Genomic DNA, 16,217 nt, shown 5'->3' with positions numbered 1-16,217 from the left:
TTGGCGTATCAGAAAGAGAAAAACAAATACCGTATGCCAACACATATATATGGAATCAATAAGTATTTTTAAGTGCCAGGCCCTGTAAGATGCTGAGGAGTTAGTGGTTACCAAGATGGGTATGGGTCTCTGTTCTCACAAAATTTATATTCTATTGGAAAGAGATAGACAAAGCCCATGTTAGAGATAAACATAAGAAATTCGTTATGGACTGTGATGATGGCATGCTGTGAAGAAAATACACAGGGTCCTGGGATGAGGAGAAATGAGTGTTAAACAATCAGAGCTATATTTAAAAAAATCTCTTCTTCTAGCCTCCACCTCTGTTTCCCCCGTGGTATACATTCTTTCACATCTTGATTATAAAATAAATATGTGCAAATATATGACTGCTTAATTTTCACAGGTACAAGATAAGGCTATACACATTGCTTTGTAACCTGCCTTTTTTAAACTTAATAATACATTATGGGTACCCTTCCACGATAATACATTTTGATCATTCATTTCTTTTAAATGGATGCATAATATTGTTCCATAATGTGAATGTATTTTATTTAACTTTGTTTTCTATTGAAGGTCATTCAGATTGTTTCTAGTTTTTCTGCTATTACAAACAGTGCTGTAATAAACATTCATATACCAATAGTCTTACATATTGATACTTTTCTTTTTGTTGGAAAGAGTTCTAGGTGTGATAGCTGCCCCGAATGTTCCATTCCTTTTTAAATTTGAACGTATCCTGGCAGACTACTTTTCATAAAGGTTGTGGAAATATATGAGAATGCATAAGTCCTCACACCCTCTTCACATCTTCCTGGATGTTCTCAAACTTAATTTGTGCCAATCTTATGAGGTGAAAAAGTAGAATCTCATTGTTCTTTTGATTTGCGTTTGCTTGACAATGAGAGCTCACACATTTTCACAGGTTTTTATTTTATTATTATTTTTATTGGAGTATAGTTGATTTACAATATTGTGTTAGTTTCAGGTGTACAGCAAAGTGAATCAGTTAAACATATACATATGTCCACTCTTTTTTTTTTTTTTTAGATTCTTTTCCCATATAGGCCATTATAGAGTATTGAGTAGAGTTCCCTATGCTACAGCAGGTTCTTCTCATAGGTTTGTTGATCATTTCATTCCTAGTGTATGAAAGGCCTGTTATAGCCTTTGCCCATTTTTCTGTTTGTCTTCTCACCGGTATATGGGTACTCTGAATATATTAGGGATGTTAACTCTTTATCATATGTGATGCATATATTTCCTCCCATTTTATCATTTGCCTTTTGACTTTGTTTTAGGCATCATCAAAGGGTTTTAAGCAGGGGAGTAACGGGATTATATATGCATTTCTGAAAGCTCATTCTGCGAGCATATGGAGAACTGATTGGAAGGAACAAGATTGGCAGCAGGGTAACTCTTGGGAGTTGGAGGTGGTGCACTACTCCAGGAAATGAATGGTGAGGGACTGAATTAATTCAGTGGTGGTGGGAACGGAGAGGGAAAAATAAATTTGCGACTGTAAGGAAATGAAGTCTATATGATGATGTGACTAATTGGATGGGGTTGTGATGAGGTTGAATTTCTGGTTTCGGAGGCAGGTGAGTGAAAGGGTGTTGGTGGCATATTCTGAGAGGACACAGGGCTTGTGTGAGTGTGCAGACATCTAGTTTGGATTCAGATAGGATTTGGGGGTACCTAAAGGTGTGGAGAGGTACAGTAAGCTGCTGGGGTTTGGAGTATAGCCCACAGGAGAATGGTCTGGGCTGAGCAGCTGGTGAGGAGTTTTGGCGATACACAGATGGCAACTGACTACAGATGTGGGAGTTGGAAGCTGCTCTGAGGAGCCCAGAAGTCTGAGGAGAAAGCCCATGGCACATCCACATTCAAAGGGTTCAACAAGCAGAGGAGCTGGCAATGGAGGCTCTTCCTTGCCTGGAGGCCCCAGAAGCCAGCCTGCACTCACCAGGGACAGAGGGGCCCCCAGGACTACTCCTTGCCCTTGGTAGGGGTGTCTCCAGTCCGAGTAGAGGGCTGTGATGTAGGCACACCTCCTTCTCCTGTAGACAAGTCTCTCCCTTCTCCTCTTTCCCCCACTGCAGCCTGGGCAGGATCCAGAGATTCTCACTAGCTCTTCTCCCACTGAAGGATGTAGGCCTGCAGTTTCACTGGCCACTTGTTTGATTCTCCCTGGCTTCCAGCCAGGAAACCAACACACGCCATCGGGTCCCACTTCCTCCACATTCTCCAGAGGGCCCAGGTCTCTTTCTGACCTCCACTGCAGAGCTCAATTTACCATCTCAGTGAAAGGTGGTGGAATCTTTCATTCGCTCACTACAGCTTAATTTATGCCAAGGAAATGAAATGAATTCTCCTTAACAAAGTTCCAGTGAATGAGCTCACCCACATTTGGTTTTTGAGTTAAAAGACCACTCTGAGATCTGGCCTGTCCTCCAAATACCAGAAAACTGGCTCCTGCCTATATGGAAATATTTGTTGTGTAAACTAGACTGATATGCAGCAATTTTTAAAATTACTTCTACCCAATTTTTGTCCAGTGGGATTAAAGGAGTTCCAGGTGACACAGAAATAGAAAACTTAAGTGTTTGTCTCAGTTGATAGTGACATGGTTTACAGAAGGACTTGTGAACGTAGACATGATCTAAGAAGCCAAAGTTTATGGAAGAACAACACACACTATGTAAAACACCTGGTCTCTTAAACAGGAACCTGATACTTTCTCATTTATCCAACTGTGGCTTGCCGATTAACTCATAGTCTCTGGCTCCATGGCTGTTTGTCTCTCCACTTTGATGCAATGTAAATTTGGCATAAATCTAGGGCCATCCATAGTTGAAGACTGCCATGGCAAATGAGTCATAACCATTGAATGTTATGGTTGGAAGGGGCTTTAAAGACCATCTAGGCCCACCCCCTCATTTTTCAGATGAGGAGACTGAGAGTAAAAACTTGTCCACAATCACATGATTAGCTGATATACTGGATTTCACCTGGGTTTCCTGATCTCTGGACTTGTGGAGTTAGTACACCTCCATGCTATCACTCAGCAGTAGTCAGGAAAGCTGGCTTTTGACTCCTCCTCACCTGTTCCTCCCTACCTCCTATGCCTCTAAATAAACATATTAGTTAAACCCTTGCCCTTGCTAAGCAAATTCGTCCTTAGACAAGGCCTCTGATGTCCCCTCCAAGCAGATGGACACTTCTAAGAAAGCTCCTCTTATATACAAATTTTAGAGTCACTGCTGACTTTCACCATGAACATTTGGTTGATGGGTCTGACAGGAATATAAAGGGTAAATATGGAGTGAAGGGAAATACTTTAAAATGTTGGAAGCTATTATAATACACTAGATATTAGATAATAAAAAAGGACGTCAGACCACAGGGCTGTCCACAATTCACTTCCAGTTTTATACCTGGCTTTTTATAACTGGCTTCAGTGATGTTTGTAGTATGTTTAAGACTCACAGAGGATTATTTAAAAAAAAAAATCTTCCTTCTCTACGCTAAACTAATTAATGAGCTAAATAATAATACTAGCCAGAAAAGAAACACTGTGAAAATTTAATTCTCTTGATGTATATGTATATAATCATACTCGTGAAAATATTACATACAGTACAAAAAGGAAAAAGTAATGGAGTAATACTTTTAACTATAGTAATATGTTTTTTGGGGGAAGGGAAAAGGGAAGGGAAGGGAAAATCCTTATACCTGTGTTTTTCTGAAACTGTAATGAATAATAGTATTACGATTTCTATTTCTGAGCTACTTCTGCAAATTTGTCAATGACAAGCTTATCTTCTTTGCATATTCACGTTCCAAAAATAGTATGACCAGATTTGCCATCCTATCTTAGGAAAGAACACTTTATTAATTTCAATTTCAATTTTTTTTCATGTGAAACAACATGTATACAAATAGAAAAGTCTCACACATAAGGATAAATTTGGTAGAAATTCATAAAAACCCCAATCACAATATTCTGGAAATTGCAATACTGTTCATTTTTTTTTCATTCAGACACATTTCTAGTGGCTTTCTTTTTTTTTTTTTTTCTATTGGGGTATAGTTGTTTTACAATGCTGTGTTAGCTTCTACTGTACAGTGAAGTGAATCAGCCATTTGTATACATATATCTCCTCTTTTCTGGATTTCCTTCCCATTTAGGTCACCACAGAGCACTAAGTAGAGTTCCCTGTGCTATACAGCAGGTTCTTATTAGTTATCTATTTCATACATATTAGTGTATATATGTCAATCCCAATCTCCCATTCCTCCCACCCCCCAATTCCCTCCTTGGCATCCATATGTTTGTTCTCTACGTCTGTGTCTCTATTCCTGCCTTGCAAACAGGTTCATCTGTACCATTTTTCTAGTTTGCACATATATACGTTAATATACAATATTTGTTTTTCTCTTTCTAACTTAACTTCACTCTGTATGACAGTCTCTAGATCCATCTAAGTCTCTACAAATGACCCAATTTCATTCCTTTTTATGGCTGAGTAATATTCCATTGTACATATGTACCACATCTTCTTTATCCATTCATCTGTCAATGGGCATTTAGGTTGCTTCCATGACCTGGCTATTATAAATAGTGCTGCAATGAACATTGGGGTGCATATGTCTTTTTGAATTATGGTTTTCTCTGAGTATATGCCTTTCAAATACCTCTCAGCAGAAATATCTCCACTAAAATATCTTCGCTAGAAAATTTATCAGAGGACATATATACACTACCAAACATAAAATAGATAGCTAGTGGGAAGCAGCCGCATAGCACAGGGAGATCAGTTCGGTGCTTTGTGACCACCTAGAGGGGTGGGATAGGGAGGGTGAGAGGGAGGGAGACACAAGAGGGAAGAGATATGGGAACATATGTATATGTATAACTGATTCACTTTGTTATAAAGCAGAAACTAACACACCATTGTAAAGCAATTATACTCCAATAAAGATGTTAAAAAAAAAAAGAAATCTCTATTATTTCTGGTAAGAACTTCCAAAGTTTTAATTCTTCTGCAAAAATCATTTAAAAGTAGCTAAGTGACAAAGGAAATGGATGTTTTTTGACCAATGGCTTTAGAATAAGTGTCTAGTTCTTGGTGAAAATGATTGTGGGATTCATATATTATTGTTTAATTGCTTCTGGCAATGTAAGAGCTGCATTTTTTGTGGTTTCTCCTGGCATTCTTTGAAATTTCATTCTGTTTTCTAAGAAATGTCCCTTTCCCTATATTTTTTGTTGCGTGGTTAATATCCTTACACGATCTGTGTTAGCTGTCTAAAAGAATCCATTTTAAAGCTTGATGTCTCACTATGCATTGTTCAAAGCTGATGCTGGTTGTTTGCAAATATTTTTGTGTTTGGTTAATCTCATCTAAAGCTTTACATCAGAAAAAAAATAACAGAGAAGAAAAACTGCATCAAAGAGAAAATAAAATTTGAACTGATTCTCTTGTACCATATTTTCTTTTGTGTCTTTCTGTGGACATAGCTTCCTCTTCCCTGGGAAAACCTTTTCACTGTTATACTTACATTCTGCAGCATTTTCCAACAAGGAAGTAATACTGGAATGAATGAATTGACTTTTTCTGAAAGTTCCAAAAAGTAAAAACTTCAAGTTCCCACACCGAATGCCAAATTAAAGTATTTCAAGTTCTCTTTCTTTGCCTTTACAACCACTGTGATGTCATTGTTTATTTTTATTTACTGCATAAACACAGGAATATGTAGTACCATGGGGTTGGAGAGGTGAACTGTGCCCAAAGTGAGCTTGAAAGATTGATTCTGAACTATTACCAACTTACTCTCAAATGTGTGTAGCTTAATCCACATGTGTTGAGAGCTGACTATATAACTAGGAGTTTTCAGAATTAACTTTATGCATAATACAATAACTACTAAAGACTAACAAAAATGTACTAATTTCAGGTTTGCATATTAATGGTAAAACTCAATGGAAACTATAATAATTGTTTAGAACTTAGACAAAAGATTTTGGGGGGAAACAGTAGCTTCTCATTGATATTATTTAGAGTTATCATCACATGGTGATAATAAAAAGCAGATCAACTTTATTATTGTTTTTAAATTCTCTGCAGGAAATGTGCCCACAAAGTAGAGTATACTTCTCTGCCCTTCACATGCCACTCCTGGGGTTTCTTCTGATTCTAACTGTGGAAGTGACCTATGCTCCTGGCTGCCTTTGTCCTCCTGTTTCCATTCTTGACTTGCACTTCAGAGATCATGCTTGTCCCCATTTCTTTGATTTCATGAGGAAATGGTGGGAAAGGAGAAAGAAGATCAAGTTGTCGAGGTAGGTAAGGCAGTCACACCATAGCACCTTCCGTCCTTCTACTCTTCTCCTCTGTACCAACTAAAGAAGATGTGATGATTAGGTGAGTTAATACAAGTCAAGTATCTAGAACTACATCTAGTACATAGTGCTCAATAGATGCTTGCCATTACTTGGAGGTAACCAGAATGAGAGGCAGGCTGGCAGGTCCTGGAATGGCAGCATAATTAGAGTTAGACCCTTCCTTATACCTTCTCCTCACAGGACTTTTTTGGGTGTTACAAGACTGAGCCTTCAGCAGAAGTTACTTTTTCTACCATGTCTAAGGAGTCATAACATTCTGTGTGTGAATACGAGGCATTTTGGAGGGGAGACATTGCAAGCCTTCACATTGGACATTCTTATCCTGAAGGTGGTGTCATCTCTGGACTTGGGTCATGAGTCACTAAGGTTTCTCTTTAGGAACCTCCATCATCAACACATAGTCACAGAGCCCAACTTGAAAATAAGGCCTGTGCTTCTTTCAGTTTTGCCCAGGTAGATGGGTGTTCCATAGAGGGCAATAAAATCATGTCCCCCAAAGAGAATTTCCTAATGTGTATAGAGGCTATTTGCTCATTTAAAAAAATTGAGGTCTAATTTATATACAAAGAGAGCATAGGTATTAAGTATTTATTTCAATGAGTTTTGAAAAGTCTATAAACTCTTCTATCTACTGCTCAAAGCAAGAAATTGAATATTTCCATCATGGCAGAAAGTTCCCTCATTATTTGTTCATTTTAGAACTTGAATCCAGGTCTTCAGACCTTGGTTATTGTACAAGGAGTCTAGGGCAGAAGGGAGATGGTAGGACTGGGTCTGGTAGGAGGAGTAGTGGGGTGATATGGTATCTTAGCCCACAGAAGAACACTGAAGACTCCCTGACAGGTAGGTTCATGAATGGCCCTTGTAATCAAGGGGAAGAGTTTACTCCAAAAAGAAAACTCAGCTGAACTGAAAAGATTAAGAAATAAAAATGTTAATTAGGTGCAGAATTTTCACTGGTGTTGAAGAAATATTTTCATAGTCTCTTGTTAGAATAGGTAGTTTGAACTCTGAGTCTTCCAGATTATGTAAAGAAAGAGTATGTAAATATCATTACTTCTTTATCCCTGACTTGTGTATAGAACTCTGGACCTAAGTTCCCGGAAGCAAGGATTTGGGGTCTACCAACAGACCAAAGGTGCAGAAGCAGCTTTTGAGTAGAACGGGGGCTCCTTTAATGACACTTGTTACCCACTGAAAAGCTCATGACCTTGGAACATTTGCAGTTCACACTGATTATGATAAATCCTTATTGCCAAACTATTTAATGAGATACTGATTCAAGGGAAAACCTTTGAAAACCACACTGCTTGCCATGTATCAGTGAACTTCTGCTCAGCACCTTCTCTTTCATGTCTTTTTAAAAACATGCTGATGTTATACAGCTGTGAAATTGTGTAATCTGCATTTATGCAACCTTTGTTACTTGAATATGAACTAAGAGAATGTTCTATTTTGCCAAAAACTTTCAGCTCACTTAAATGCATTGAAATAGCACCACATTATTAACACCTTACATGCTATGAGAAACTTGATGTTCAGCAGCCCAAAGGTTAAGCCTGCAGTGTTGGACTCTTGTATGTGAGTCTGTGTGAATGAGTGTGTGTGTGTGTATAGTAACTAATCATTTATTTTAACAGGGTGCTCCCTTGAGAGTGAGGCAGGCACTCTATATTTAATAACACTTTTAAGGAGAGGAGTCAGTGTGAGCATGTTAAGTTGCTCCTTTGGCTTACCAGAAGGCTTATTAAATCATTAACTGGAGGGAATTCTGACTGGGTAAGTTACAGTGGGCTGACAAGAAGGTGTGGGCTAGAGGGTACTACTCCTGGCGACCTTGTTTCAATTCAAAGTTAATTATGGAAGTAGTTTCAAAAATCTAGAATTAATTGTACTGAAAGAGAAGAGAAAACACAGGGTTGGGTTTCCATCCAAGGTATCATCCCTGGAGAGCTCCCTCACTATGTCAGACCAATATCAAGTCCCAAGTTTAACAAAGCAGTTAGAGAAATTAAACAGGGATTCTGCCACAATGTACTCCCATATCCTGGGAAAGATTTGCAGTCATCACATTTTATCCACTAACTGGAAGAGGAAGAAAAGTACCATGTTGCCTCCAAAGTCAGCCACTTGGGACAGGCAGATGTATGCACAGGGCTGGACTGGGTGTTAAAGATGGGAGGACTTGGTGTGTAATATAGGACAACTCATTTTATCCCCAAATTTAAAAATTCCATGTTATGCTCTTTCCATGGACATGAGAATGAAATGATTCTCATTCAGGAGTGGTTTTCACAGGTCATATAGAGAATAAGTATGCAGGGCCAGCTGGAAGCAACACTGAAAGGTTAAATGTGTTTTCAGGCATGATAAGGATGCCTCAAAGAGAGAGGCAGAGCTCTGATGTTAGGATTTTAGACTACTTTGAAGTTAAGTTTCTATTGTTTGAGGGTCTTCATTTCCACTTGGGTGCTTTTTCTGCAATTAGAGGGTTCTAACACCAGATGGCACCTTTGTTATAATCATAAGATCTGAAGAGCTGGACTTATCCAATATGTGAGTGTGTGTGAGTCAGTGAGTGTGTGTATGTGGTATAAATATGTGTATAAGTATATATGTGTGTGTAAAAGTATAAATGTATTTATACATATTATTAACTGTATATTTACATGTGTATATGTAAATCTTGACTGTCTAGAATCAAAGCCAAGCTCTGTTACCTACGTGCTTTGATTTTGGGCAAAAAAAAAAAAAAAAAAAAAAAAAAAAATCCTGCCTATGCCTCAGTTTCCTCATTTGTAAAGTGAGGTTAATATAGTGCCTATTTTATGGTGTTGCTGTGAGTTAACTAATTTAATGAGTTAATCATATTTTTATTTTATATTTAAACACTTAGAATAGTGCCTGGTATATAGTAAGTGTCTGGTGTGTAAGTGTTAACTCTTATTATTATATAATTTATTCAAAATTTGATCTGTGACTGTCCCTTCATCAATAATTCCACCTCTCCCCTGTTGTGGGACAGCCATATGGTGTGGGGAAGGATTTAACCTACCACCAGCTACAAGTGAGGGGCCTGACTTGTGTAATTTAATCAGATGGTCCCTTTTGCCATAGTGACTGGTCCAGGTTATGCAAACACAAGTCTATCAGTATATGGCATTTTCCCAAACACTGGAATTTGTGCAGGTACAAGAAGGGGTGTTCGGTCAGAATGGCCATCATCAAAAAATCTACAAACAATAAATGCTGGAGAGGGTGTGGAGAAAAGGGAACCCTCTTGCACTGTTGGTGGGAATGTAAATTGATACAGCCACTATGGAGAACAGTACGGAGGTTCCTTAAAAAACTCCAAATAGAACTACCATACGACCCAGCAATCCCACTACTGGGCATATACCCTGAGAAAACCATAATTCAAAAAGAGTCATGTACCACAATGTTCATTGCAGCTCTATTTACAATAGCCAGGACATGGAAGCAATCTAAGTGCCCATCAACAGATGAATGGATAAAGAAGATGTGGCACATATATACAATGGAATATTACTCAGCCATAAAAAGAAATGAAATTGAGTTATTTGTAGTGAGGTGGATGGACCTAGAGTCTGTCCTACAGAGTGAAGTAAGTCAGAAAGAGAAAAACAAATACCGTATGCTAACACATATATATGGAATCTAAAAAAAAAAAAAAAAATGGTCATGAAGAACCTAGGGGCAAGACAAGAATAAAGACACAGACTTACTAGAAAATGGACTTGAGGATACGGGGAGGGGGAATGGTAAGCTGGGACAAAGTGAGAGAGTTGCATGGACATATATACACTACCAAACGTAAAATAGATAGCTAGTGGGAAGCAGCCACATAGCACAGGGAGATCAGCTCGGTGCTTTGTGACCACCTAGAGGGGTGGGATTTGGAGGGTGGGAGGGAGGGAGATGCAAGAGGGCAGAGATATGGGGACATATGTATATATATAACTGATTCACTTTGTTATAAAGCAGAAACTAACACAGCATTGTAAAGCAATTATACTCCAATAAAGATGTTAAAAAAGAAAAAAAAAGAAGGGGTGTTGACCTACATTAGATCAACAAAATGTGGGTGAAGTTTTCTTGGGGGAAATAAGTTCTCCTCTGATGTACGGATGCAAACCCTAGAACCACTGCAGTTCTTGCTACCACAATGGAAAGCAAACTGAAAATGCTGCTAATATCACAGGAGGAAGAACAGCAAGGCCAAAAGGCCTGTCCTTGAGGACATCATAGAGCAGTTGGAGCAAACCAGTACTAAGGTTTGTCCTGCCTCTGAGACCAATAAATCGCCTTCATTTGAGTTGCTCGTTCTGATAGAGTCCTACTAGATACAAGATCACAATAGGTATTTTTATTAAAGTAACTGAGCAAGGCCATTATTAGTAATTACTATTCCTGTATAATGATTCCTTATATGAAAAGAGGAAAGTAAGGCAAAATTAAAAAAAATTAGAACCTTGTCGCCACACTTGTCTCTTCTCACTAATCCTTAGCTTCTATATATGATTCTCGCTTTTTCCCCTCCTTTTACTTTATTTTTTTCTCCTTAAAATAAGTTTGAATTTAATACGCAGATTTATCTCAGAACGACTCAAACTAGCATTTGAGGACAAGGGGGGACACTCTCTCTTTTCGACACCCAGTGCCACTGTCCTGTGTAGGTTCAAACACCTCGGATTCAACATTTGCTATAGTTCTAAATACTCACGCATGTCATAGGTCACAGGAGAGTTGGATTCACCATCCTGCCCAGAAATAGCAGCATTCTAGAGGTTTCTTCACAGATCATGAAATGAAATGGTCGGTCCACTTTGATGATGGGAGGCATGGAATAAGCAGTGATTTCTGACAGGTTTCCCACCACTGCTTCAGTTCCTTACTAACCTCAACCATTGCTCTTTGTAAAACCTTGGTTATTTTAATATTTCTCGCAGTAACTGAGAGTTCACTCAGGTCAGCCCACGGTGAGAAGATTCTGCTGATTCCCATCTCCTTCAGCAGTTCATGTACCTCATCCTTTTTTAGAAGATAAAGACTCTTTTTTTAAATTATATATATATATATATATATATATATATATATATATATATATTTATTTATTTGGTTGCACTGGGTCTTAGTTGTGGCAGGCGGGCTTCTTAGTTGCAGCTCGCTGGCTCCTTAGTTGTGGCATGCGAACTCTTAGTTGCTGCAGGCGGGATCTAGTTCCCTGACCAGGGATTGAACCCGGGAACCTGCATTGGGAGCACGGAATCTTAACCATTGTGCCACCAGGGAAGTCCCTAAAGACTTTTTATGATCATAAATTCAATACAATTGTCAGATATTATTAAGAATACTTAATAGTATCCACTGTTAAATTATTCTCTCACAAATATCATATTTCACTATAGTTTGTTTGAATCATGGTCTAGATAAAGACGACACATTGCAAATGGCAGATATATTTCTTAAGGCTTTTTCAATATGTAGACCACTCCCACTTCCTTTTTTCCCTTATAACTAATTTGTCAAAGAAATGGAATATTTTTCTCTTGCAAATTATTCCCCACCACCTGGATTGTGCTGATCGCCTTTCCATGCTGTGTTTTACATATTCCTCAGTCCCTGTAGATGTACCTCATACTTCTGATCTAATTTGAACTTTGGAAAGAAAACTTCCATTTTTCTGGTTTTCATGTTTTTGGGATGTGTGTTCACCGGATCTGTGGTCAGGTAGTCTTCAAGGGCAAGATGGTCACCCATCTTCTCCATGAGGACCACCAGCATGGTGGCATTTCCTCAGTAAGGCAGTTTGAGGATGTGGCAACGAAAATTCTTATCAACTGTGGAGGCAAACTTGCCTGCCCAGTACATCATGGGCACCTTGACTTCTTTGTACTTGTCCAGGTGGAAAATTTTCACCTTGATGAGAACAGGGTCAAAAGGGGTCAGTCACTTCCCTCTTGGAGAATTTGAAGAAGGTCTCTTTGACACCAAAGTCCTCGTGGATGAGGGCAAAGCTCCCCTGGGCCAGGCCCAGCTCCCAGTTGTGGGAGAGGCTGTCTCTGAGATGCTTCCTCAGAGACCATATGCCTCTGTTCTCTGCACTCATCTAGTTAATTCTGCATTGGAATATCTAACATGGCTCTGTGGGTGAGTTTATAATTAAAATCCCTGGTGCTGTACATCCCCATAATCCTGGCCATAGTTTGTTTCTTAGTCCTCTCCTCTTCTACCTAGAATAAACTTCTCTTCTAGCTAGAATAAACTTCTAGAAGGCTAGAGGGAGTGAAGAAAGGCTTAGTGAGTCTTCCCTAAAGAAAGACATAGTTTTTCCCCAATAAAAAAACTAGTAGTTTTACTAGCTAATAGTTGTTAAAGTAAAAACAAAACAAAACCATAAAGGTACTGTGATTAAATCAGTGGAAAAAATTGGGTTTAATAAAAGTAAATATGATTTTTTAACTGCAATACCTTTCAAACGTTTAAGATGCAAAGCATTTTATTAGTTAGGATAAATACCTAAAGTGTTGTAATAGGAAAAAATACTGAAATCTCAGTGGCTTAACATTATAAGATATATTTCTGGCTCATGATGTGGTCCAACAGTAGAGCTCTTGATTAGGTGGCTGCCTCCAAAAGGTAATTCATAAAGCCACTCACTGTCCATCAATTTCATCATCCTCAACGAAGAGGTCCTCAAATCACCCCAGATTTATTCCATTCCAGACATTTGGAAGGAGCAAAGAGCAAGGAAGATGGTGCATGGGAGGTTTTATGGGCCAATCCAGAGAGTAGAACACATGACTTCTACCCAGAAAGCACATCCAATTGTCTGGAACCCAGCACATGGCCACACCTAACTGCAAATGAATGCTGGGAAATGTGATCTGGAGAACAAGGAGATGGATTTTCATGAACATGCAATAGTCTCTGCCATACACATGTTTTAACCCTTTAAGAGAGACCTATGGTATAAAGCTTTTCTCAAACTTACTTATCTAAAGAACTCCCTCCCACTCATCACTCTAGCATCTATCCACTTAAGTATTCCATGGAACACACTTAGAGAAATACTTATGTTATGTTCCCTTGGACCCTCCTCTGAAAGAGTTGCTGCTGGGTTTCTTGCCTTCTAACCATGTTGTAGACACAGAAAAAGAAATGCTGCAGTTACAGATGTCTGTAGATCCTGACTCTTTGAGGATTATATTTTCAAATCAAAAGATGGTTTGTTTTCTTAGCTATTTTATACTTTATTTTCTGTTTCAAAAGACCTTACTTGTGTTATTTTCCTAGCTCTTAGAAGCAGAGTTTGACCCAACCAGCAACATTTCCCCCCATGCAGCTATGCCCCAGGAGGATTATAACTCCATTTAATTAGAAACTGTGAAGCTTCCATTGGCTTAATTGCCTTCCCTATATTTAAAATTGATAACTGACAAGGACCTACTGTATAGTACAGGGAACTCTGGTCAATATTATGTAATAATCTAAATGGGAAAAGAAGTTGAAAAAGAATAGATTCATGTATATGTATAGCTGAATCACTTTGCTGTACACCTGAAACCAACACAACATTGTTAATCAACTATACTCCAATATAAAATAAAAAGTTTAAAAAAATTGCCTTCCCCTCTCTCCCCGTGACCTCTCATAATTCCCAGTGCCTTCCAGAATCTTCCAGGGCCTTCTCTCTTTACTAGCGTTTCCTTTCCCATGACAGATGATTATTTCAAACTTTATTTATCTCTTCAATTAACAACTCATCACCATGAAAACAGAAATGACTGATAAGCTTCATATTATTATTCTCTGTAGTATTTACATTTTAGCATGGGACAAAACATGAAAGGAGGATAATAATCTTCTAATGGTGGAATTTCAGGTACCAGTAACAGACACTGGAAAGATGTTTTGAGAAAGGCAGCATTGCTAGAGTTTTCAGAACATACAGGTTAGGTAACTACCTGCTAGACTCATTTATGAAGTTAGTCCTTGACCAAAGGTGGCCTGGTATTTCTTCCAGGGAAGACAGATCAACCCTTAATTTGACACTCATGCCATTTCTCTGCACATATTGACTTTATTACAGGAGGTCAGAATTTTCTTCCTAGACAAATTTATGAGATGTTACTTCCCATTACAACGATTACAAAAAATTTGACAAGTTTAATTTCCTTACCTGTTTTATTCCACTTTGGCCTCAAAGCTAATTTATCAAAAGGTAGGAATATTCTTAGATTACTACCCTGAATAAAAATATGACCCCAGATTTTCTCTTCTCTTTCCAATGCATCTATTCTAGATATTCAGATATATTTGTACCTGAATATTTGGGATATAACAGGAAATAAATTATTTCACATATCTAATGAATTGCCAATCAAAGTCTCCTTTTATCAATAAAAATGAATATTTTGGCAAATAAGCATTAAATTTTACATTGTCAAGTGGAGAAGTCACTTGTTATTCTGTAGACTCCATTTCAGTGGAGGAAGTTATTTTTTAGAAGTGTTTTCCTGTGGAGGGTTGCATTTGATTAATTTATTCCAGAAATTTTGCCAAGGAAAATTACAAAAATGAGGTCAAAATTTGTACATGAATTTTTGGAAAGCAACATTTTATAAAAAGTTTTGGTTTATTTTAAAAAATGAAACAGAATTTTGATTTCATGATTGGCATACTCTGAGTAGAGTAAGTGAGGAAAGTTTTTTTTTTTTCATATCTATACAACTTGATGCTGTATATGTTTATTTGAAGAAAAATTAAATTTGAGATCAAATTCAAGATAATTGATTTATAGTAAATATACACTTAAAAAAAATCAAATCATGTTTAACATATTATTTAATCTTAGAGAAAATGAGAGCTGTGGCAAAAAGACCGCTAATAGGTGGAGATTCAGAGTATGCATTTTTCTATTTCTTGCCATTGTAAGAGCTATTTATTTTTAAATTGTATAATTTAAAAACTTAATTTACCCCCGTATTTAGCAAATGGGTTTCATATCAGTTCAACTGGAAGTTTTCTTCCTATAGTTGCCTAGAGCTATTTATTTTTGAATACAGCTCCTGAGTAGTGAATTGCAAAAATAAAAAGAACAAACTTTTTCCATTTAATTCATGGACAATGGAAGCTTCAAACCCAGAAGTGACCATCACCATAATGTATTGTGGTTTTATGGTTTTTTTTTTTTTACAAATTTATTTATTTTATTTATTTATTTTTGGCTGCATTGGGTCTTTGTTGCTGTGCATGGGCTTTCTCTAGTCTTCGTGAGCAGGGGCTACTCTTCATTGTGGTGCGCGGGCTTCTCATTGCGGTGGCTTCTCTTGTTGCAGAGCACAAGGCTCTAGGCACATGGGCTTCAGTAGTTGTGGCTTATGGGCTCTAGAGCACAGGCTCAGTAGCTGTGGCACACGGGCTTAGCTGCTCCGTGGCATGTGGGATCTTCCCGGACCAGGGCTAGAACCCGTGCCCCCTGCACTAGCAGGCAAATTCTTAACCATTGCACCACCAGGGAAGCCCAATGTATTGTGGTTTTAATAGCAAAGTATCTAGGATTCTGCAATCCGATTTTTAGGAAAAGCAGCAAGTGTCTATACTTTACTGTTGAATACCCTCCTCTTTCCTAATACCTCCAGCTATAGATTTTCAGTGAGTACACAGATCCATTCAAAAACCAGGGATGATAATCATAGAAGACTCATTATATTTTTATTTATTTATTTATTTATGGCTGTGTTGGGTCTTCGTTTCTGTGTGAGGGCTTTCTCTAGTTGCG

At 38.0% G+C, this 16,217-nt stretch overlaps 1 pseudogene across 1 annotated transcript; it reads right to left on the bottom strand.

Moving 5' to 3' along the window:
- Positions 1–360: 360 nt before the first annotated feature.
- On the bottom strand, positions 361–15,491 carry LOC309615168 (protein Z-dependent protease inhibitor pseudogene; annotated as a pseudogene). The gene is made up of 2 exons: positions 12,068–15,491; positions 361–11,458 (listed from the first exon to the last, which is right to left on the bottom strand). The product of its transcript is annotated as a protein Z-dependent protease inhibitor pseudogene (transcript).
- Positions 15,492–16,217: the final 726 nt, after the last annotated feature.

The sequence above is a fragment of the Balaenoptera borealis genome, assembly GCF_965194805.1.
Source record: "Balaenoptera borealis genome assembly, chromosome: 17".
In the NCBI taxonomy this organism is placed as follows: Eukaryota; Metazoa; Chordata; class Mammalia; order Artiodactyla; family Balaenopteridae; genus Balaenoptera; species Balaenoptera borealis.
The sequence above is the reverse complement of the archived record's forward strand: the minus strand, read 5'-3'. Positions and strand labels throughout refer to the sequence as shown.